Source organism: Canis lupus, chromosome 14 (genome assembly GCF_003254725.2).
Source record: "Canis lupus dingo isolate Sandy chromosome 14, ASM325472v2, whole genome shotgun sequence".
NCBI classification, from domain to species: Eukaryota; Metazoa; Chordata; class Mammalia; order Carnivora; family Canidae; genus Canis; species Canis lupus.
The window spans coordinates 40503154-40528425 of NC_064256.1; the positions used below are offsets into that span (position 1 = coordinate 40503154).

Here is a 25272-nt window from a genome sequence, read left to right on the forward strand (position 1 = left end):
ACTTCATTGAGATATAATTCACATGCCATACAATTTACCCACTTAAAACTTAAAGTTCGGGGCACCTGGGTGGCTCAGTGGTTGAGCATCTCAGGTCCTGATCCTGGGATCTGGGATCAAGTCCCCATATCGGGCTCCCTGCATAGAGCCTGCTTCCCCCTCTGCCTGTGTCTCTGCCTCTCTCTCTCTCTCTCTCTCTCCCTCTCTCTGTCTCTCATGAATAAATAAATAAAATTTTTTTAAAAAACTTAAAGCTCAGTGGTTTTCAGTATATTTACAGAGTTCCACGATCATCAATCAATTTTAGAACATTTCACCACCCCTCAGTAAAATCCATACCCTTCGTGGCCACCCCCCTTTGCCCTCCCCACCTGACACACAGCCCTAGGCAAACAGCAGCCTACCCTCCGTCTCTATGAATTTGTCTTTTCTGAATGTTTCATAGAAACAAAATCATACAGTACATGGTCTTCTGTCTTTTGCCTTCTTTCATTCAGCATAATGCTTTCGACGTTTGTTTAGATTGTGGCATGTATCAGTACTTCATTCCTTTTAGGGGCAGAATAATATTCCATTACATGCATATACCACATTTGGCTTATCCATTCATGGATATGTGGATTGTTTTCACTTTGTGGTCATTAACACTGTAGTGAACATTTATGTACGAGTTTTAATTTTTTTTTTATTTATTTATGACAGTCACACAGAGAGAGAGAGAGAGAGAGAGAGAGAGAGAGAGGCAGAGACACAGGCAGAGGGAGAAGCAGGCTCCATGCACCAGGAGCCTGACGTGGGATTCGATCCCGGGTCTCCAGGATCACGCCCTGGGCCAAAGGCAGGTGCCAAACCGCTGCGCCACCCAGGGATCCCTATGTACGAGTTTTAATGTGAACATAACTTTTCAATTCTCTTGGATATACATCTCGGAGAGCAATTTCTAGGTCCCGTGATAAGCCTATGTTAAACATTTTTGAGGACCTGCCAAACTGTTTTCAAATCATCACTTTACATTTCCATCAGTAGTGTATGATGTTTCCAATTTTTCCACATCCCCCCAACACTTGTTATTACCTTTTTTATTATAGCCACCCTAATGGGCGTGAAGTGGTGTCTCATTGTCTCATTAATTTCTCATCTTTAATTTTGTCCCTACACTCTCATGATATATAGGCTTTAATGGCCAGTTGTCTGTTGTATTAAAATTCCAAAATGGGAAGGAAAGGATTGATAAAGAACTCTAGAACTTTGGTACACATTTTAAAAATATTTTATGTATGTATGTATGTATGTATGTATTTATTTATTTATTTATTTATTTGAGAAAGAGAGCTTGCATAAGGGGAGTGGAGGTCAGGAGTAGAAAGACAAGTGGACTCCACACTAAGCGCAGAGCCTGACATGGGGCTTGATCCCACAACCCTGAGGTCATGACCTGAGTTGAAATCAAGAGTCAACACTCAACCAACTGAACCACCCAGGTGCCCGTTGGTGTATATTTAAAATAGTCCACAGAACCCAAGACTTGGAGGAAAAATTACCCCAATACTTGGAAGGGATAAACAGAGATATTAAATAAACTATATGTTATTACTATTAGTTACGCATTATTACTTATGGAGGATATATATAACACCAAAGACTGGGCCAAGTGCCTTAAAGGAAATTAAAAACACACAGGCTCCTTACCACCAATGATTTACAGAATTCTAGACCTCACTGTGATGGCAATAATACTGTTTGTACACAACTTTACAGATCATAAAGGACTTTGATATCTTAATTCTGTTTTTCCCCCCCAGGAGCCAAGAGTTACAACAGCCAGGGGCTCTGTGACCCCTCTACTCCAACAAGACAAGGATCAAAGTGGACATGACATGGAGCAGAGTGGCAGGGGGAACCTCTCTGGCAGGGCGAAGCTGGGGAGCTGCACAGTAGAGGGAGTGTGAAGAGCCAAGAAGGACTGGTAGCCTGGGAAGGCAGTCCACTGCCAAGGTGTCCCAATGCCATGGGCAGGAGAAACATTTGGGTACAGAGACACACACTAGAGGCTTTAGTTGCCCACCCAGACCACAGAAGACTGGGGACCAAACAGTTGGGTGCCTGGCACCACTTGGAATGACATCGTGGGATGCCACTGGTTTTACTGAGCCACCTCCACTCCTCTAGCAATACTGACCCATTTGTGAGTTTTTCATATGTGCCGCCCCTTCTTACATCTGTGTGCTTTTTCTTTTTCTTTTTTCCTGTGTGCTTTTTCTATAAGATGTTTTCTGAAACACTCTCCTCCAATTCCCATACCACAATGCCAAAAGTGTCATCCTTCAGGACAGTGTCCCTTGCTTATTAGAAACCTATGCCCTCTCACCACTGCTCAGAGGAGGGCAGCCAAATGCAGCATTCAATGCCTTTTCCAATCTGCCCCAACCCACCTCTCCCAGCTCCTCTGCTGCTCCTTCCCGTGGCATCTGCCCTTCTCCTGTAAATACTCTACAAAGCCTTCCCTGACTCTCTTAGGCAAAATGATTGCCCTTTGGCCTGTGTTTCCTCATCCCTTGCTTTACACCAGCATTGCCCTCATCACTGCTTAGCGTGTTAAATACACAGGTGTGTACATTTCAGTTCCTCTGACTGGGAAGGGCAGGCAGGGGCTCTGTCTCATTTATCTTTGTATCAATAGCACTGGAGTGGGTTATCCAAGTGGAAATGCCCAAAAGGTGATGTATGAATGGATGGACTAATGAATAAATGAATTTGTACAAAATGCCAGACCAATTTGGCAATATTTAGAAAAATATTGCCTTGGACAAATGTTATAGCTAAGAGTTCATCCCAACATCAGACCAGAACAATTGGCAAATTATGCTGCTGCTTACAACGTTGTTCTCAAGGAGACCTATTTAAGCCTGCTTTGATTAGAGCTCTTTTTTGATTAGAGGTTGTAAAAGATATAGAAGTTTTAGTCAACCAAAAATGCAATTGGGACAAACTATAAATGAAAAAGTGAAATGCAAACGTGCTCTTATTTACCAATGGTCATCACTAGTGGTGAGCTAGAAGTGCAAACAGAAGCATAGGTCCTGAATCTAATTATTCTCCGTAGCAGTAAGATAACTTCTTTAAAAAGGAGGGGATGGTGCTGGCCTCTGAGCTGATTTCCAAGAAATGCAGTAGACTTATGCATTTGTGAGACAAGTGTGCAATGTCAGAGCTACATTTTGTGGTACATCGTGTCCTCAGCAGGCAAATTGATGTCCACAGGGACACCACTTAAGTGAGTTGCACAGGGCTGCAAATGCTTTGCCACAGCTCTCCTCAACAGGTGCAGTCTACAGCCTCTCACCTTGAGTCTGGCCCTGTGACTTTCTTCCTCCCACAGGATAAGAAAAGCCACACTGTGACATCCAAGGCTGAGACTTAAGACATCTGTAGTTTCTGCTCTTGGGCGCTAGAAATGCTACGATCTAGACTATGCTATGAGAAGCTCAAGCCGTGGGGAAAGACCAAATGGAGGAGAACTAAGGTACTCTGGCTGACAGCCCTGTGGAACCTCCAGTCCAGAGCCAACGCTGGCTGCCAGCCACGTTGGTGAGCCCACTTAACAGTGCCATCTTAGCGAAGCCCCTGCTGGACTGCAGCCCCATCAAACACCATGTGGAGCAGAAGAACCTTCCAGGTGAGCCCAGTCGACCCATAAAATCATGAAACGCAATGAACAGTCGTTGTTATTTGAAGCCACTGAATTTCTCAGTGTGGTTTGTTATACAGCATTGGATCAGCAAAACACTCCCTGATTTGGAACAAGGCAGCCTGTATTTACTGGAAAGTGAAACCAATTCAAAATTCTGCTCATCCTCAGGAATACCAAAGTGGACAGAAATAAGACTTTCTGCCTCCCAGGCAATTCCCAAGAGAAACAGCTTAGCTGGCTGTGGAAGAATTAATAAGAACAATGCAGTAAAGTGAGATGAAGTGTGCTATGTCAGCAGTGTCACTGGCCAAGTGTGCAAAAACCATCGTGCCATTAAAGTAAGCAATTCAATTACTACAATATGTACAAAGCGAAATAATCAACCTGCAGTTTGATGAGAAGAGTGTATAAAATCAGTAGCTATAAAGAATGCGGTGGAACCAATAAAGTTTATGAAAATGGAATTAGTTGTGTGTGAATGTGGGTAACAAATGCACAACATGTTCTGTACCTAGGAGACGAAGGGAGAGCCGTCTGTGTTCTGATCCTCAAAGTAAAGGGTTAACAAATACCTATCTACTCCTTGATTTCTTTTGATTACATCCAAGACTGTTGTATTTATTCTACTTCCCAGGTTCTGCTTGCGCCCAGGCATTTGTCACTTGTCCGTTTTCTCCACCCAGGGGACCCCTACTGATCAGTGTCCAGGTTGTGCCACCACTGTGAAGCCTTCCTTTATTTCTCCTACCAATAATGAATCACTTTCCTCACTGCATCCCAGTGGTGATTCTTGAAAATTGTCAAAATAGCACATCCCTAGTTTCAGTTTCTGGTTCCATGCACTGACTGGGGGGCAGAACCATGTCTTACTCAGTTTGGTGGGCCTGTAATAGGTAAGACATGGTCCTGAGTGTATAGAAAGGCTACGTAGTGGGTATTCTGATCAAATGGACAAATAGATGGCTATATAGAAAGAAGGTTAAATGCATGGGTGTGTGGAGTCCCCTTAAATTGTGACCTATGGGAAATCCCAAGAGCTGGAAGGATAAGAAAGGAAAGATTAAATACTGGCTTGAGAATTTCTCTACCAGAAGGGCGTGAGCATGGGAGGATAGTCAGAAGGAGAGGTTGGAGAGTCTGCTTTGAAGAACATATTCTTTTAATTTACATTTCATGTTTATTTGGGGTGGATCTGGAGGCAGTGTTTGAGTCTATGAATTACCAATTGGCCACCCCTTGGTAAGGCCACAACAAAAGTTACTTGCGAAGTAAGTTTGATTGATTCTTGAAAACTTACTATTGGTGACAATAACTCAAGCATCCAACGAAGGTTCCTGGGGCTGTGCAGAAAATTACCTGATTGTGGTTTGAAACTCTACCCCTAAGGCAATGGCAAGAAAGCATTAAGATTTCACAACACTAGGTCTGGAGATCTCTGGAGATGGGGTCTTTGCCCTCTGGAGCAGTGTTTCTCAGCCTTGCCTGGCCTCCATTCTTTGAAGATATTGCTTTGATTGATGTGAGGAAGGAGCCCTCAGTATTTTCTAAAATCTTCCCTGATGTTTCTAATGAGTGGTCAGGATTAGGAACCATTCATTGCTCTAGAAGCTTACATTGGATCCAGATACAATGACAAGGACCACTGTGTACAGGACACTCTGGCAACAGAATAAAAACATTGTCTGCATATGAAAAGAACCACATTGTATATACATTAATTCAGTGGACATTTATTGAGTGCCTACGAGTGCCAGGCGTCCTGCCAGGGGCTGGGATACGGTGATGTACAGTGCTCACTGTCACAGAGTTTATAGAAGTCTAATTAGAGTATCAGACATTAAATAATAAACACAAATGTAATTACAAATTGTGATAAGTGCTATGGGGGAAAGGACAAGATGCTATGATACAGAATAATCCAATTTAGGTGGAGTAGGACAGGAAAGGAAAGCTCAGAGTTAAATCCCATTTAGGTCAAGACTTAAGAATACAATTCAGGGGGTGCCTGGGTGGCTCAATTGGTTAAGCATCTGACTTCAGCTCAGGTCATGATCTCAGGGTCCTGGGATGGAGGCTCTGCACTCAGTGGGGAGTCTGCTTGTCCCTTTCCCTCTCCCTCTGCCCTCTCTTTCATATAAATAAATAAATAAATATATATATATATATATATTTTTTTTTTTTTTTTTTTTTTAGAGAATACAATCCAATGGTACTTATTTGAGGAGTTGGAAGTTAGCATTAGGTTGAATCACATGAAATTGCTGAGATTGAACCGTTTGTAACCTAAAAAATGGTGATTCCATATCATTCAACCAGACAGCTGAGTGTGAGCAGGGGCTCAGAGCGGGAATGGATGGCTGCAAGATCCGAGGCATCTGCAGCAAAGGGAATAAAACTTGCAACTCTATATTACAAAAGTAGCACTAGAATCTGAGTAGTATATTTAATGTTTATGGTATCTTTTTTCTTTTAAATACTCATGCTTCTAAGGATGCCTGGGTAGCTCAGTGGTTGAGTGTCTGTCTGCCTTTGGTTCAGGGCCTGATCCTGGAGTCCCGGGATCGAGTCCTGCATCAGGCTCCCTGCATGGAGCCTGCTTCTCCTCCCTCTGCCTATGTCTCTGCCTCTCTCTCTCTTTGTGTCTCTTGTGAATAAATAAAATCTTAAAAAAAAAAAAAAACTCATGCTTCTCAAATCATTGAATCGATGTTTAGAGAAAAACCTGAACTTCCATTGTCTCCCTTTCTTCTAAAATAGAGGGGAGAGGGGCTGTTGGTTCTTGGGGGCTTTGCATTTCTGAATGAAGCAGCCAGTCCCATCACCATGTGATCACACAGCACTGGATATGAAGTGTGCACGTGTCTTATCTAGTTAATTTGACTGCATAACAAACCACCTCAAACTTAATGGTGTAAAACAACAACCATTTATTATGCTTGTGGATTCCAGAAATCACTCATTAGAAAAAGCACAGTGTGTGTGCGTGGGGTGGTGGTGTGGGGGTGTTCTTCTCTGTTCTATCATGTCTGGAGCCACAGCTGGGGAGAACTGGATTGCTAGGGGCTGGAATAGCTGGAATTGGAGGTTCAGCTTCCCAAATGGGTTCTTCCCTGGCTTGTCTGGTGCTTGTCTGGGGAAAAATGGAAGGATGGCTCAGCTGGAACTTCGAGCTGGATCCCCCTCATTGATTGTGCTTCTCATAGCCTGGTGGCTAGATTCTGAGAGGAAGTGTCCCAAGAGGGGGCCTTTGGAGAGTGAACATTCTGAGAAGATTAGGCTGTAGCTATGTGGCCTGACCCTATTTCAGAAGCCACATTGTATCCCTGCTGCCATACTCTATTGAAAGACCCAATCGTGGGCTCACCAACATCCAAGGAGGAGGGGGACAAAAATCCTTCTTAATGGGGAGGGCGTCAAGGTCACATTGCAAGAGAGCATGGGGAGTAGGAGACATGACTGCATTCATCTTTGAAAAATGTAATCTGCCACAAAGAGATCAGACACTAACACCTAGAGAAATTTCATGAAGGAGCTAAGTAATAGATTTGCACAGCATTTTTGTATCTGTGCAAAGTGAAGGGGAGGGCAAGCGTACCCTGGTTACAAAACTGAAGGTACTTCACCCAAAGTTTTCCAAAAACAACCCTTCTCTTGCCATAGTGTGCAGAGAAATGTGGGGTCTTCCCGACAGGAAGGAGAAGGAGACATGCACACTCAGTTTGCAGAGACAGAGGCCTTCTGTTGGCAAAGCCAGAATTTTACAGATCACAGTACAGGGAAAGCGAGGTTTCCAAAGAAATACAAGGCCAAAGAAATATAAGTTTGGAAAGACTATTCCTAGAGCCATTTGTAAAAGCAGTATCTGAGTTTTAGACACCTGAAGCAAGAAGCAGATGTCAAGATTTAAGACACCTTAGAAACAAAAGCAGAAATAAACTACTGGGACTGCATCAAACTAAAAAGTTTTGCACAGAGAAGGAAATCATCAACAAAAGGGCATGGCAACCTGCTGAATGGAAGAAGATATTGGCAAGTGATACATCCAATGAGGGGTTACTATCCAAAATACATAAAGAACTCCTACAACTCAATACCAAAAAAAAGAAGAAAAATCCACTTAAAAATGGACAGAGGTGGGGATCCCTGGGTGGCTCAGTGGTTTGGCGCCTGTCTTTGGCCCAGGGCATGATCCTGGAGTCCCGGGATCAAGTTCCACATCGGGCTCCCTGCATGGAGCCTGCTTCTCCTTCTGCCTGTGTCTCTGCCTCTCTCTGTCTCCCATGAATAAATAAATAAAATATTTTCTAAATAAATAAATAAATAAATAAATAAATAGGACAGAGGACATGAATAGACATTTTTCAAAAGACAATATAGCCTCTCTCCTTCAGCCACCTAAGACGCCTAAAGGAAGGAAGGTGATGGGTTAAACGGGGGCCCCAGCCCCTGCTCTTGTGAAGAAGCAGAAGGCCAAAAGGGTGGTCAATCCCATTTAAGAAAATCCCTAAGGATTTTGGCATCACACAGGACATCCAGCCCAAAAGGACCTCACCCGCTTTGTCAGATGGCCCCATTGCATCCGGCTGCAACAGCAAAAGGCTAATCTCTATAAACGTCTAAATGTGCCTCCCTTGATTAACCAGTTCACCCAGGCCTTGGACCACCAAACAGCTACTCAGCTGCTTAAGCTGGCCCACAAGTACAGACCAGAGACAAAACAAGAGAAGAAGCAGAGATTGTTGGTCCAGACTGAGAAGAAAGCTGAGGGCAAAGGGTATGTCCCCACTAAAAGGCCACCTGTCCTTCAAGCTGGGGTTAACATGGTCACTACCCTGCTGGAAAACAAGAAAGCTCAGCCGGTAGTGATCACATATGATATGGATCCCACTGAGCTGGCTGTCTTCCTGCCTACCCCATGTCATAAGGTGGGGTGTCCCTATTGCATTGTCAAGGGGAAGGCCAGGCAACATGTGTTGGCAAGGATTTGGGGGGACCCCTCGTGCACTGTTGGTGAGAATATAAATTGGGGTAGTCACTGTGGAAAACAGTATGGAGGTTCCTCAAAAAACTAAAAGTAGAAATAGATACTATTCAGTAATTCTACTGCTGGGTATTTACCCAAAGAAAAAAATTAATTCAAAAAGATACATGTACCCCTATGTTTATCACTGCATTATTTATAATAGCCAAGGTATGGAAGCAACCCAAGTGTCCATGAGAAGATGAATGGATAAGGAAGATGTGGGGGGTGTGTGTGTGTGTACATACACAATGGAATATTACTCAGCCATAAAGAAGTATGAGATCTTGCCCTGTGCGACAACGTGGATGGACCTAGAGAGTATTATGCTAAGTGAAATAAGTCAGACTGAGAAAGAAAAATACCATATGATTTCACTCCTGTGCAGAATCTAAGAAACAAGATTAATGAATCAGCAGAAGGCGGAATCAGACTTATAAATACAGAGAAAAATAGATGGTTGCCAGAGGGAAGGGCGGGAGGATGGGTGAAATAGGTGAAGGGGATTAAAAGATACAAACTTCCAGTTGTATGATAAACAAGCCATGGGGATGAAAAGTACAGCATTGGGAATATAGTCAATAATATTATAATAACTGTATGATGACAGATGGTAACACATATCATGGCGAGCGCTGCAAAATGCATAGAACTGCTGACTCACTGTGATGTACACCTGAAACTAATATAACATTGTCTGTCTCTATACTTTAATACAAATAAAGGAAGGAAGGGAGGGAGGGAGAAAGAAAAAAAGAAGATGACTTTTTTTTTTAAAGAGCATATGCCTTTCGACCCAGCAATCTAATGTTAACTCAGAGGGACAATCGCAGATACATGAAATTTACCCAAAGAAATATGCACAAGGATATTCTCTGCAGTTTGTTCATATTGCAGAAGATTAGGAACAACACAGCTGCCCGTCAGTGGGGGATTGGTTAAATTACTATACAGCAAATGAGGTAGGTGATTCTGATGTGGGACAAGCTCCAAGTAATTGAGTGAAAAAAATATCAATATGCACAGTGTTTATTGGTAGCACCTCTTCAGGTTTGAAAAGGATACCCACAGACACACCACGTGCCCACACGCAGACATACATGCTGGTATGTATGTAGACTAACTCTGATAGGCTGCAGAAAACCTGGTCACTGTGGTGACTGTGGTTGCCCCTTGTACAGGGGAAGCAAAGGCCATAGGGGTAGGTGGTGGGGGCAGGGGAAGGGAGCCTGCTTTTCATGCACACTCACCTGGACGTTTTTTATTTATTTATTTATTTATTTATTTATTTATTTATTATTTATTTATTTATTTATTTATTTATGGCATTTTATTTGTAACTTTATTATTATAACTTTATTTACTTATTTTGCCATGGGTTTATTTGCTTTTTTTTTTAAGATTTTATTTACTTATTCATGAGAGAGACAGAGAGAGAGAGAGAGAGAGAGAGAGAGAGGCAGAGACACAAGCAGATGGAGAAGCAGGCTCCATGCAGGGAACCCGACGTGGGACTCCATCCCAAGACTCCGGGATCACACCCTGAGCTGAAGGCAGATGCTCAACCGCTGAGCCACCCAGGCGTCCCATCACCTGGACATTTTTAGTTTCTAGCTACGAGCATGCATTACTCAGAAAAAAATAGTTAATTAAAAACCCAATACAGTAAATTGGGTAAATACAGTAAATACACAGCAGAGAAAACATGCTACATACAATCCAGTGATACATTTGGGGGCTGAAGGGATCATGTGAGCACCTTCTTAAAAATTTACTGTACAGAGATCACATCTCTAATGATTATGTAGTTAAGATTCCTGGGCACGTGGAGGAAATTGGGAGGGAAGGTGGACTTACAGGGTGGACATTACGTTGGCTTTGCTTAGCCAGGGCCTCTCTTTGGGTGCCTTTGCCAACCACCACATCAAAGAACGTCCTCGCTCCTGCCACCTGGCAAACTGGATGGGAATTTTAAGAGGCAGAGCATCAAACTATGACTTGTCCCACTCCTTCTTTTCCAGGATGTCAGTTACTACGATATTTTTAGCAAAATAGGACTAGGTTAAGGATGCAGAGAGAGAAAGGAGACAGAAAGTGGTAGGGGGATGATTGGCAAATGTTTGCAAAGCGAAGGCCTTGTCTGGAGAGCAGAAGTTTCCAAGTGTCCCCCAGAAGCACAGACCACGCTCCACCACCACCCCAACCCTCCCTGTTGCCCCTGAAGGGGAAGAAGCCACCCCTGTACTGCAGGAGGCTCTGTGAGCACCATCCTCTGGACGCTGCCTAGTTTAAGGGGAGCCTGGCCCCCAGAGCCAAGCGGAGATGGCCAGCCTTCCCGTGGGCCTCCACGGCCTCCACCACACTGCATCCTGACTGATGGCCCATCAGCATGTGAGCAGGGCTCTGGGTGTGCCCCGTGATGACGCCCCAGCCCTGGACCCCCTTCCACTTCCATGCACTCTGACAGGCTGAGTCAGCAGCCCCACAGCACAGGGGCAGTATCCCCACGGAAGGCTGGTCGCCTAAAGGACAGGGATTAGACCCTGACTCAGGCGAAGTTACAAGCACCAGCCTCTAAATCCTAGTGTGTGGAGCTCGGTGGAGGGAGGAGTTCCCTAATCTGAAATCCTGTGGATCAATAAATGTATTCCAACTCGGTGCCACATAATTATTTTCAGGCTTCCCACATAGGTCAAGATAACCACAACAGTACACGTGTTTGAGCCAGAGAAAATCAGGGGAAAAAGACCTGAACAGCAGGGCACTAAATAGTTGATAAAATCCACCTCCTCAGATTTCTTTGGCGCCTGGTTTCATCTGGTTTGATGCTCACATGGTCTGGGAGGCCTACCGATGCCTGTGTGCCTGTCTTCCCTGTGAACCCCACTTCATGCTTGGAATCAGATATGGCATATGTGCCCAGAGGGAACACATCTGCCTCAAAGATTCTTTTAAAAGACGTTTTTAAAAGGAAGATTTTTTTCCTTTTAATAAGAAGCTTGTTAATATATATATCATATATTATATATTATATATTATATATATGTAAAGGAAGCTTGTAATTTTTACTTGACCCCTAATTACCATGGAGGTCCACCCAGGCAACAGTTCCCCTAGCCTCAGGAGTGTGAATGAGACCTAATTTTCCAGCACTTTCTGTGTGCCAGGTCCCTGCTAGGTGGGTGAAGGGCCCCGTGTCACCTAATGCAACATCCTCAGAGGTGTACTCTAAGCCTTAGCCCTATTTGACAGAGGAGACAGGTTTGAAGAGAAAAAGCAAATCACCTAAAGTCACCTGGGCAGTGTGACTGTGGCTCACAAACCTCAGGTCCTCTTATTAAAGAAAAACAGAAACCGACAGGTTAGAAATCCAAGATTCCATTTCTTGATCCCCAAAGCCTTGCTTTTGAATTCAGAGACAAGTCGTTCCCCACTCCCCAATCCAAACCCCACAGAGGGGTGCAGATCAGGGACACAATCCGCAGGGAGGCCGCCTGCCTCTGCTTCCTCCACCGGCCTTCCACGAGTCTCTAAGGAGGCCCCTGCCTGCTTCTGCAAGAGTATTCCTGGAGTCTTGACACATCTTTGCTTTGAAGTCCCTGGAGGGAGAGAAAGGCGCCCTAGACTTCTTTCTTTCTTCTTCACCTTGGAAGGGGCTCCCATCCACCGTCTCCACTCCCTCCCCTTTTCCTAAGCCAAAGGAAAGGCAGGCTTTGCAATCCCTTTAATTAACAGTTTGTTTTTATTTTTCAATATTTGGTGGTCGATTTAGTTGACGGTCCTCGGGGAATTTATGCGGATTAAATAAAAGCAGCTGGAAAGTGGAGAATGTTTCTGCGGAGTTTCTTTCCTCTCTCTCTTTAATTGGTAGCAGCACAATCTGTAACAAGGTGAGTCTAATTCCATTCTGCTGAGAGAGGAAGAAAGTTTCATCTTTATTATCCTTCCAAGAACATCTAGCAAATTGGCAGGGTTGGAGTTCTTTTCTTAATAAAACGAAAAGGAGAAAAACCCCAATTTCTGTCTGTTTCTGAGGAACCACCACGTGTGGGGGGTCAAATGAGGACACAGATGTGTCTCCTTCATCAAACCGTCGCCTTGTTCCAGAGCCTGGATGCTGCTACCTGCTTTACCCAGTCCCGCAGAGGTGGGCTGCCCGGCGTGCAGCCAGTCTGTCACCAGCTTGCTCCTGCTCCATTGGCCTTCTCCCCTCCAGCCACCCTCAGACACCTGCTGGGGCCAGTGGGTCTCTGCTTCACATCAGCTGTTCCCTTGACCTCTAGACCAGTCAGTTACCTGCTTTTGAGGCCTCCCTTGAGCAAGCCTCACCTCCTCCATGAAGCTCTCCCTGACTAACACAGATTCCTAAGATTACTTCCTTTCTGTGAATTCCACACAATCCTCCACCGTTGGGTATAATTCTCCGAGTGTGACCACAGCAGCATGGACAGCAAGCTTCAAGCTGTCATAGACAGTGCACACACTCTTAAGCCTATTTTTATATATCCCCAATACTTTTATACTGCTCAGTTAAAAAGCAGCTAGATACAGCCTTAATGGAAGGCAATTGGGTGATATGAATCAAAAAACTTAATATTTTGTCAGCTTTTTGACCCACCAATTATACCTCTAAGAATATATCATCAGGAAAAAATCATATATGAAGGAATGCTTATTAGAGGTATTTATTACTTCTAAAAATTGGAAACCATCCAAATGTCCAACAATAGGAAAATAAATTATGGAGCAGTTATACCATGCACTATTCTACAGCCATTACAAATATTATATTATAATATTTAATGACAGAGAAAGCCATTCAGGTTATATTGTTAAGTTTTTTAAAAACGGGCTTCAAATTAATGGCAAATTTATTTTTAATCATGTAGCTGTAGTCCAGAAGAGCTGGAAAAGGAAATAGACAAGTCATAAAATTAAAATGCAGAGATTCCTTGATGATCCCTTCTTTAAATGTTAGATGAAAAAAATTTTAAATACAGATAACCAAAGGAAAGTAAAAATTAACCAGGTTGCTTTTACCTACATGCAATCACAATTAACATTTTGGTGAACACTTCCTATATTTTTTCTATGTGTGTGTGTGTGTATACACATGGGGGTGAACACTATTTCTATAGGCATTTCCCTAGAGACTGCAATACATATCTTTGATTTATCAAAGCTAATGTTGCTTTGTATTTTTACCCTCTTTGGAAAATACAAAAAGTTAGTACATTAATTTATCCCTCCTCCCCCAGTTTTCCTGAACTTACAGGACATTGTTGTTATGCACTTTAATTCTATACATATTACAAATTTCACAAAGTATCATAATCAGTATTTATGTTCCCTACATATTTACACTTCTATTGCCCTTATTTCTTATTACCACTGGTCTTTATTCCTTTCTTCATCTCTTATTTCCATCTGTGATCATGTTCCTTCTCTGTAAAGAACACTCTTTAGTATTTCCTTTAGTACGTGCCTGAGGGTGACACATCTATTAATTCTTGGCTGATAAGTTTTTATTTCACCTTCATTTTACCACAGGATATATTCACTGAGAATAGGATTTTAAGTTGGCAGTAACTTTTTTTTGTCAATTCCTTGAAAATAATTTTGAATAATTTTACTCTAATGCGCTTAGTTCTGAGTTTTGTTTTCTCCTGTTTTTATTAGTCTTGCTTGGAGTAGTGATTCTTGAATCTGTGGCTTCATATCTTTCATCACTTTTTTCAAGTTCCCAGCTACTATCCCTTAATACTGCTTCTGCCCAGTTTCTCTCCCCGACTTTTGGGATTCCAATTATGCATTTTGTTAAACCTTCTCACAGAATGTCCATGTCTCTTATTCTTTCTTCCAGTTTGTTTGTTTTTTATTTCATCATTCAAAATATCATTCCAAATATTTTTTGTGACCTATCAGTTCACTAATTTAAAAAAATTATTTAAATTCGAGTTAGTTAACATTATTATTAGTTTTAATGTATTATTTGTTTCAGGGGTAGAATTTAATGATTCATCAGTTGCATGTAACACCCAGTGCTCATTACATCAAGTGTCCTCCTTAATGCTCATCACTCAGTTACCCCGTCCCCCCACCCACGTCCTCTATAGGAACCTTCAGTTTGTTCCCTGTAGTTAAGAGTCTTTGGGGCACCTGGGTGGCTTACTCCATTACACACCTGCCTTCAGCTCAGGTCAGGATCCCAGGGTCCTGAGATCAAGCCCTGTATCAGGCTCCCTGCTCAGTGGAGAGTCTGCTTCTCCCCCTTGTTCATACTCTCTCTCACACTCATGCTCTCTCTCTCTAATAATAAATAAAATCTTTTTTAAGAAAGAGTATCTTATGGTTTGCCTCCCTCTGTTTTTATCTTATTATATTTCCCCTCCCTTCCCATATGTTCATTTGTTTTGTTTCTTAAATTCCACATATGAGTGAAATCATATGGTATTGGTCTTTCTCTGATTGACTTATTTTGCTTAGAATAATATCCTCTAGTTCCACCCATGTCATTGCAAATGGCAAGGTTTCATTCTTTTTGATGGCTGAAGAATATTGTGTGTATATACATATAGTATATTCTAATATATATATATATATTATACCACATCTTCTTTACCCATTCATCTGTTGAATGGGTAAAGAAGATGTGGTATAATATATATATAAATGGGCATCTGGGCTCTTTCCATATTTTGGCTATTGTGGACACTGCTGCTATAAACATTGGGGTGCATGTGCCACTTCAAATCACTACTTTTGTATCCTTTGGATAAGTACCTAGTAGTGCAATTGAGTTCACTAATTTTTTTTAAAGATTGTATCTATTTATTTGAGAGAGAGGGAGAGAATGAACAGGGATGAGAAGTAGAGGGAGTGGAAGAAGCAGACTCCCCACTGATTGGGGACCCCCCAACTTGGGGTTTGATCCCAGGACCCTGAGATCATGACCTTAGCTGAAGGCACACACTTAACTGAGCCACCCAGACACCCTGAGTTCATTAATTTCTATCCAGCAGTGTCTAATCTTCTATTAAGCCCACCCAATGAGTTCTTCATTTCTGTTACTGAAATTTTCATTTCTAGTTTTCTTTTGATTTTTATCTGCCTCAGATCTCACTTTTATGTCTTTGAACATGTCAAATATTATTATTTTAAAGTCTTTGTTAATATCTCCATGATCTGGATTCCATGTAGGTGTGCTGTTTCTTTTTATTTGTATTTGTGTATTTTCTTCCCTCAAGTGCCTGGTTATTTTTGATTGAATACCTGAAACTGGATAAGAAAAATTGTAGAAAAACTTACAGTGTAAGATGATATTATTCCTTCAGAAATGATTTATCTTTGCTTCTGAATGATACCTGGGGAAATTAGCCACCTGGGATCCTCTTAATTCAAATCCAGGGATGAGTGGATTTGAAGCTGGGTTTCAGACCCTTTGAGACTTAGTTTACTTCTGGTCATCTTTACTTCCAGGATACAGATATTTAGGGGTACGACCCAAATTATGGAAGGCTTCCTGGGCTCCCTCACCTGGGGAAGCCTTTGATTCCAATTTTTGCCACCCCATGTCCTGCAGGGCTATCAGAGCCCTGCTTTGCTTCTCAACCTCTCTACCACCTCTTCTGAAGTTAGCAAAAGTGACCCTAATGCCACTGGTTTCAATTGTTCTGAGGCCTATCTTCTCCCAAATCTTAACCTGATAATTCTTTCTTGCCTTTTAGCTCTCTAATGCCTTCAGGCCGATGTTTAAAAATGATATTGTCCTCAACAATATCATTTTTCTGATTTTCTGAAAATCCTCAACAAGTGTGTTGATCCTCATTTCTTAATCTGATTGTCCTCAACAAGTGTGTTGATCCTCATTTCTTAATCTGCCACATTTCTGAAAACGGAATTCCATTGCCTATTATGAAATTCAGCTTTTAAAGGGATCCTCTATTTTTTTACCCGTTATTGGTCACTGTTTCTTATCGATATTATTGAATTGGTTGTTCTTTGTTTCTTTGACTCTCAAAACAACTACTGACAAAAACTGCAGAAAATTACTTCTGCCTGGGATGGATTTAGTGGTAGATAAGTGTTCAAGGATTCTTCCTTTTGTGATACATCTGCTTTCCCCCTCTTTACCCATCAGAAAGGCATCTGTGAGATTGGCTGGCAAACCAAGGCCCCAGATGAGACTGAGTCAGTCCTGGTGTCTCCTTGAGCACAGACCACACTGTCTCTTCCTCCCTGAGGTCTAATTCGGCTGAAGGGGTGAAAGCCTGCAGTGAGCCAGCTCCACTGTTCCAAGTCTAATGCACTGGGACTGTGGAGAAGAAGGAAAACACAGTAAATCTCTGGGAAATAAAGCTGAAGCATCCACGAGATAGTACTTGAATTTGCTGCTGCCTGCCTCTCATTTGTATTGGTGGGAGTTGTAGCTACCAGCCCCTTTTCCATCAGTGACTTACATGGTCCTGTTGCTGGTGCTGAATTTCCCAGCTACCAGAAAGAGGACCTAACGTTTCTTTTTCAAAGGTCAAGTCTATCACAGTTATTATTTTCCAGTTTGAGCTGATTTGAAGAACAACCTTTGGAAGCAGTGAGGACGGGATGGCGTTCTAGAGCAGTGCTGCTTCCCTCTCCGGGGCTCCTGATGAACAGAAGTGGATGCTGGGAGGAGGTGACTGCAGCAGCGTCAAGGACCACAGGGTCTTGCTCCTCAGGGCACAGAGCTTCTTGGGCTCTGGCTTCTTGGAGAAATATCAGATGCGATAAAGCCCGCATGAGCTAGTGACATTTGGACACCTGGTTGGCTACAGAACTTTTAGAGAAGTAGGGGTTTGTAAGTCTGGCAGAGAGAGCTCCATTCTATCCCATCACCCTCCTCTCTGATCTGTCTATGAGAGGAACACCTGCCAGACTCCAAGTGTTCATGATTGCACCATCGCCCCATTCTGGCTCAGGCAGGATTTAAACAACACTACTACCCTTGCCCCTTCAGACAGGTTCTTAGCTCTTTTGCCACCCTAATGCACCTTCCAAATCCAGGGGATCTAAAGTAAAGGATCTGGGAGAATGAATTTTTGAAATTGAATTCAATTTAAAACACTTTTAATGAATTTTTGGGGCTGAGGTTATAGGATATATCTAGGGCATTTTGTGAAATACCAGCAGTCTTTTTTTTTTAATATTTTATTTATTCATTTGACAGAAAGAGAGCACTGCAGGGGGAGCAGCAGAAGGAGAGGGAGAACCAGGCCCCCTGCTGAGCAAAGAGCCTAATGTGGAGCTTGATCCCAGGACCCTGGGATCATGACCTGAGCTGAAGGCAGATGCTTAATTAACTGAGCCACCCAGGTGCCCCAACAAGATAGAGAGTTTTTATAAATCACTCCTACCTAAGAAGTTTATAACCTAGTAGATTCCACTGTCATGGCTCTAAAATGTTTGTACTGTCATGGATATAGTAATGCACCTTCCAGATGCCCCTTCAACAAAAGGTCTATTGTCCCTGCTGTCAGGAGTGTCAGGAAGACAGCTTTCAGTTGGCAGCCCCTTCAGGGATGGCCTCAACTCCTTAGAGCCACCTCATCCAAGGTCTGGCTCCTTCCCACGTGGCCAACATCCAATAACCAATTGATGCAGGTCTGGAAAGATCTGGAAATCTTAACCCAACTTGGGAACATTCTGAGGGCATATTCTAGGTCCAGAGCTCCCACTAGAATTGACTGAGTCTTGCTGGGCCTGGATCACAGATTGGTTTTTCCCTCTGTCCACTAGAATCCTCTCTCCATCTTCCACAGGTATCAATACCAAAGGCATCCCTTAATGAATATTCTACATGTTAAACTCATCTCAGAGTCTGCTTCCTTGGGAATCCAACCTGCAACACACTAGCTGAAGAAAGCCTAATGCTTACAAAAATGTTAGAATAAAGTAGGTTCATCTACTTCTCGGCATTAGTCTAGCCAGGGTTGTAGAAGCAGTAGTGATAGGAGAGGGGTTGGCCTAGGTAAAGGCACAGTGAAGGGTCAGATAGTAGGGCTTTGCAGGCCACGTGAAATTTCTGTTGCTTCTTCTGTGTGTGTGTACTCACAGCCCTTTAAAATGTAAACATCAGGGGATCCCTGATGGCTCAGCGGTTTAGCGCCTGCCTTTGGCCCAGGGCGTGATCCTGGAGTCTCGAGTTCGAGTCCCACATTGGGCTTCCTGCGTGGAGCCTGCTTCTCCCTCTGCCTGTGTCTCTAACTCTGTGTGTGTGTGTGTGTGTCTCATGAATAAATAAATAAAATCTTAATAAGTAAGTAAGTAAATAAATAAATAAATAAATAAATAAAATGTAAACAGCATTCTTAGCTCACTAGCAGTAAGCCAGTGGGCTGTAGTTTACTGACCCTGGTGTAGAATATTGTAAGCACAAACCTGTTAGGAGACAATTCTCCATGGGTCCTTTGTGTTTCTGCACATCTAACAAAGGGAGGAGCTGAATGACACTGTTCCGTACTATCTCTTAAAGGATTTTGTATAGCAGATAGCCTCAGAAGATAGAGTATCTTCTTCCATAAAAGAGTTCGGGCATGCTCTCTGCCCAGTAGAAGATTCAGATCCCCTAATCTTAGGGTTCCTTTCCTGTAACTCAACCCACTACATGTAAAAGCATCAACTGGCCCTTTTCATGTTGCCCTGCTCGGGAACTAAGGTTCAGGAGACTGGTACAAGAAAATGTTGATGCTCTGGCTACTGCTCTTCTATAAAGCAACAAACCATCCTTTGTCTCTGACCCAGGAGTATTGTGTCTGTGGCCAGCATCCATGAAATTGTAGTAGGCTCATTTGTTAGACTGCAAGTAGACAAAACCCCAGCTCCTTCACAGTTCTTGATATCTTGGTTCAGATTCTGGCTTCAGCCCTTACAGATTGTATAACACTGGGCAAGTTATATGACTTCTCTGAGCCTCAGTTTTCTCATCTGTAGAACAGATGTGGTGATGTCACTAACAGCATCTGTCTCATAGGGCTCCTGTGAGGATCACATTAGGTAAAGGAGCCCATCCATGATGCATTATAAGAGCTTGATAGAAATGAGCTCTCTTATTATTATTATCAAGGATTAGGTGACCTAATTCCCGGGAAGCTCAGGTATAGGGGACTACCCACAAACTCCAACAGCTGACTGCATGTTGGGACTGCCTCTTGCCCTGGGGCACAGACTCTGCAACTGCTCATAGGCGTGCCTGCCTGGTTCCTGCATTTCCTCTCTAATTCACGGGACCATAGTGGGCCCCAGAGTGTGGTCACCAGACCTGAAGCTTGAGTATCACCAGAGAATGAGCTAGAAAAGCAAATTCTTGGCCTCAACCCAGATCTTTTCCATTGGAAATTTAGGGGTGGAACCTAGCGATGTGTTTTAACAAACCTCCTAGGTGAGAGCGATGCAGCTAACACTTGAGCACCACTGCCTTAGAGCATCTGACTTGATCAGAAATCAGTTCTGCCTTACAGCCAGAGCCCACTTTCACCAACCAGAACCCCAAAGTTCCTGGGGTTTCCAATGAGCTACTATGCCTTTCAGTTGAATTTCACACCTTCTGGGTAACTCTGACACCCATCCAGTGACATATTCTAAGCACAAAACTAAAGAACTGTACATACCTTGAGGTCAAGGGCTCCTGTGAGGAGACAACAAATTCAAACCTGAACATGTGTGAAACCTCCAGGTTTTCCCATTTGAAGGCTCACTGCCAAGTTTTTCTATGTATTATTCTGAGAGATACCCGGAGCCCCTTTGATAAATACAAAAATCTCAAATTTTGTCTTAAAATGTTTGTATTATAAATATCTTGATGTCAAATCAAAAAAAATTTTTAAAAAGTTATTTGTAAAATGTGGGGCCACAAACACACAGAAAAGGGATACCTTACTGAGTGCCAAGTGCTACATACACGTTACCTCAATTAACACACAACTTTGGGAGGCCGACGGCAGCATCACCTTTCCTTCCAAGAAATGGAGGATCTGGAAAGTTGGCCCACTGCCTGAGAGACCAGCAGCTACTCAGTGCGTGGAGGGGGAGGGTTCCCACCCCGTCTCCTGGGCCCTGAGGCCTGGGTATGGCTTTCCACGTGCAGTGCCCTAGCCGTTCATTTGTTAGTGGGTCTCATGTCAGGCCGCACTGGCCTTGGCCAGGGAAGCTGTCACCGGCTACGGCCGCCCAGGCCCCAGCCCACACCAGCTGGAGAAGAACCCTTGGTCGTGGCACCCGGGCATATGCATTTCTTTACAAACTCCCTGTGTGGTTCTCACGTGCAGCAGAGTGGAGAACTGCTGAACACTCGCCCCTGGGATGAGGGCTGTTGGCAGACGCCGTGCACACTGGGCCGCCAGCCTGGTCCCTCTAGGCCCCTGTCTCGGCCCGCGGCCCTCGGCCAATGGAGGTGAGGAGGGGGTGCTCGCAGGAGACGGCGCCTGCTTCCGCTCTTCCCCACGCTCACAGCCAGCTCACTGGCTTCCTAGGTGTCTGGGAGACTGCCAGTCCTGGGTGTGCTCGCCCTGGCCACCTGCCCTGGAAGGCGAGGCTCGAGTTCTCCGCTGCTGATGGCACTGTCAGGCTGGCACTTGCCAGGAACATTGTGTGGCTCCACACCTCTGCCAAGAAGGTGATCGGTAAAAAAAAAATAGAACCTGCCCGAGAAGAAGAAGAGCAGCTATTAAAACACAGGGATGCCCATGGTCAGGGCTGGGGGTTGGAAGCTTATGGCCAGAGGGAGGCCTCTTTGGGCTTCTTCCCAGAGCCCCTCCGGAACCAGCGCGGTGGCTCGCTGGGCCCTGCACAGGTATCCTTCTCCTGGCGCCGAGTGGGGCTGAGCTCTGGGCTCCGGGCTGAGTACTGGGCCTCACTTAGTTAAGAGCTGATTCTCCAGCACAGCTCCCGGGCTGCTTCCTCCTCCATCTCCCTTACAGCCCACCTTTTGGTCATTTTGCTGCTCATTAGCACCTCCTCCAGAAGGTGACCTGGTGAGGGGCAGGAGCTGAAACTCCAACCCAGCAATTCACCGGCCTGTTAGCAGCTCTTAGAGAAGCAGGTCCATGTGGTTGGCTAACACTGGAGCCTCGGCTGCCCTGAGGCTTGGCATTTACTGAGCACCTACTACAACCACCAGAGCAGCAGCTGAAGGCTTGAGAAGCCTGTCTTGCCACTTGTCTTATTTCACAAATGTAGAAGTGTGGCTGGGACAGACGGGTGACTGGTGCAAGACCACAAAAACCACGGGCAGTAAGTCCCCAGGAATGCGAATTCTGATAAAAGTCTGGGTGCAAAGTCTAAGTGGCCTCAATTTTCTACCCTGCCAGCTCCCAGGGTGCGGTTTTCAAGTCCCCACTGTCAAGGGACTTCTGACCCAATGTGAAAGGAATGGCATCCTTGGGTTGAACAGAAAAGAAAACCACAAGAACAACAGAGGAAGTTGTCATGTGAGTGTCGCAGTTGCTGAGAGGATGAGCCCCTAGCAGATGAGAGAATGAGGGAGTTCCTCCAGGGGCAGAGCAGGGGTGACCATCAGAGGAGATCTGGAGCAGGGGCGGTAGAGGCAGGGCCTAGGGCAGGCAGCCCCTGAGACTGACTGGGGTTCGGTCAGTTAGGGACCTGGCTGGTCAGTGCCCTGGAAGTGGGGTGCATTGTAAATGCCCGCCTCCCTTGAAAGTGTGAACAGGTGGGCCCTGGCTTGGAGCTGTGCTCCCGGAAGGCCAAAGGGGCAGCCTGTGTGGGGTAGGCCTCAGGGGAGAGTGTGGAGGAAGTGGGGATCGGCCCCCCTGCTGAGCCAGGATGGAGAAGGTGGCAGGAAAAGAGGGGCCTGACCAGCAGAGAGAAGTCACACAATCCGAATCATCTCCGGCTCTGGAGCTGTAACAGACTCTGGGCAGTGCTGTAAAATGAGGCCATGGGGCTTCCATAATGTCAGGTTACCTTGTTGCAGCATCAAAGGGTTAGTTTTTTGGTCCCCAGAGGGCTATCTGTTCTGGGATTTATAATTTTTCTAGAAATAATCAGATTCTTAGAATTCTTAGAGATTTTAAATCCTTCCATAGTAATGTTTAAACACTAAGCTTTTCTCTAACAATTTCTTTCAGGCTTCATAAACTCAGCTATGCTCTTAGGCTCTTTGAAGAGAAGTAAGGGGGTGCCCTGTCTTCTGAATGACCACCCAGCAAACGTCAGCCAGTGAGACCTTTTCTCCCCAGGCTCCCAAGTACATAGTTCTGTGTCTTAACATGGTTAAGTCTCTAAAATAATGGGCCCATAGAATGTCTTAAAATGAATATTCAGTTCTCCACATTCGTCTTTCCCTCTTTCCTACCCTGGAATAGGTCTGGTAATAAATGAATTTAGAAACATTTTCTATTTCCTTGGCTCAAACTGACACTGGCTTGGGGAAGTGTCTTTCCCCAAGTGCACTCGGAATTTCATGTTGTGGTTCTTATAAACTGTGATGAGATTTATGGGTGGCCAGGAGCCCATCTCAGGGCTCTCTCCCTGGCTGCCAGTTGAGGGGCAGCCTTTATGCAAACTACTTGCCTGTCCCTGCCCCCAGCTGATCCAGAGTCCAGATCATAGGCTGGCCAGTGACTTATGGGTGCCTGGGAGAAAAACACCATGCTGGGCTAAGATCTAAGAGCTAAGATTCTAGCTCTTAGATATGATGATGGGGCAAAGGACTGGGGGAGCTAGGGGATTGAGGCAAGAAAAAGCCAAGGTTCTGAGGCAGCAGAAGCAGGGGGTAGCTTGCCCCTAGCACTGCCTCAGATCTTACTTTCAGATTCCAGCTCAGGCCCATGTAGACCCTTCAGTAAGCCCTCTGCTTCTTGAAGTGCTCTGAGTCTCCCTCTTTTGTTCCCAAAGAACACCCCTTCAAACTAAAAACCTGCCAATGAGATCTTAACACAACATGAGCCATACTGAGGTATCAGCTCTTGTCGGATTTGAACGTGAAAAGGAATCCTCCGGGGAACCTGTAATACTGTGAGATCTGCTTCCGCAGGTCTGGGCTGGGGCTGAGATTCTGCATCTCTGTCCTGCTCCCAGGTGATGCCACTGCTGTTGGTCCCCAGCCCACAAGAGCAAGAGGTTAGGTGACTCCTATTACTTATGTGGAAAGAAAGGAAAACTTAAACCAAAAAAAGCCAGCAAAAACTAGGTTTCCAACCTGTCCAAAAGACAGACAGTAAAGGGGCAAAATTGTTGATACTTTCTAGGTCTTTTCCTTTCTATGGCATTTAGAGAGTAGATGTAGGTGGTTAAAACTGAAAAACTATAAATAAATAAATAAATAAATAAATAAATAAATAAATAAATAAATAAAAATACAAATAAAAACAAAACAAAAATATAAGGCAAAAAAAAAAAAAAGAAAAAGAAAACCCCAAACAACCCCAATAGAAAAACAAATCCTGACATGACCAAGGGTCTCTAAAGTTTCAGGATACTCTAATGTCTTGAGGCAATCTTCTTTCATTTTATTTATTTATTTTTTTAGAGCAGAACTCTTGAGTTTTTAAATAAATGTGTTCTCTGGCATCGATAAATCCATTCATCTTGTTAAGTGGATTGGTTTTGAATAACTTCTATGACCCTAACACAAAACTTAGATTTCACTGGAAGGCAATATGCTGGACTTTGGTTACTGTTCTAAACTCAGCAGGTTATGTTTCCTTCTGCACTATTTCCGACATTGCTGCTTTGTGTTGCTGCTGACCTGTGTTGAAAGTAGAAGCCTAACTCTTGATTGAATTTGAGTGCTAACATCATTTTCCTTTCTGTTCTAACTGCAAGATCAGTCAAACCACACACCCTCTTCAAACACCAGAAAAGCCCCACTGGAATAGAGGGGGTAGTGAGATGGGAAGTAAAGGGAAGGCAAGAGGCACCTTTCTGCCAATGTTGGATCTGGTTTAATGAGATGAGAAAGCATAAAGTAGAAAGATGAGCTCTAAAACTATCCAGTGGGCTCACACTCACTCATCTTTAAAAAAAAAAAAAAAAAGACTTTGCCTCAGTGGTGTTATCATCTGGGTTAAAATCTTGGGCAATGGCTCGTTTAGCCCATTACAACTTGTGAGCATTTACTGCCTGTGATAAACTGGAAGCATGACCATGAGCTTTTAGTGCTTCAGGTAGGGTGATCACAGCTTTCCAAACTGTAAATTACTTTAGCAACTCCTCTGAACAGAAGGAAGTGAATGAAAGAACAGACCCAAGGCTAAGAGGACCGTGTACTTTATTCTTTGTCTCCCCTGGTGCTTATCTGCATGGGACACTTAGGTAAAAGCGGGCTTTATACCATCCCCCATCCCTTCCCTGACCAGCCTCTTTAGGTGTATTTTGAGCAAACTTCAAAGCTCTCTGTCAGTCATGCAATAGATGTGAACACAACTCACTGCGATGATAAACACAAGTGCTATTGGAGGGCTAACCACCTCATTTCATGTAATCACATTTTTAAAATGTTTCTCCCGGCCCTACTGATCTACTTTTTCATTATTCAACCAACTTGCTGGATCAATCAACAACAGCATCT

General features: G+C 43.9%; 1 long non-coding RNA gene across 1 annotated transcript; it reads left to right on the top strand.

Annotated features, from left to right (window-relative positions):
- Positions 1-1802: 1802 nt before the first annotated feature.
- Positions 1803-4155, top strand: LOC112670636 (uncharacterized). Its single transcript, XR_003143098.3, has 2 exons — positions 1803-2185; positions 3380-4155. It is a non-coding gene; the product is annotated as an uncharacterized LOC112670636 (long non-coding RNA).
- Positions 4156-25272: the final 21117 nt, after the last annotated feature.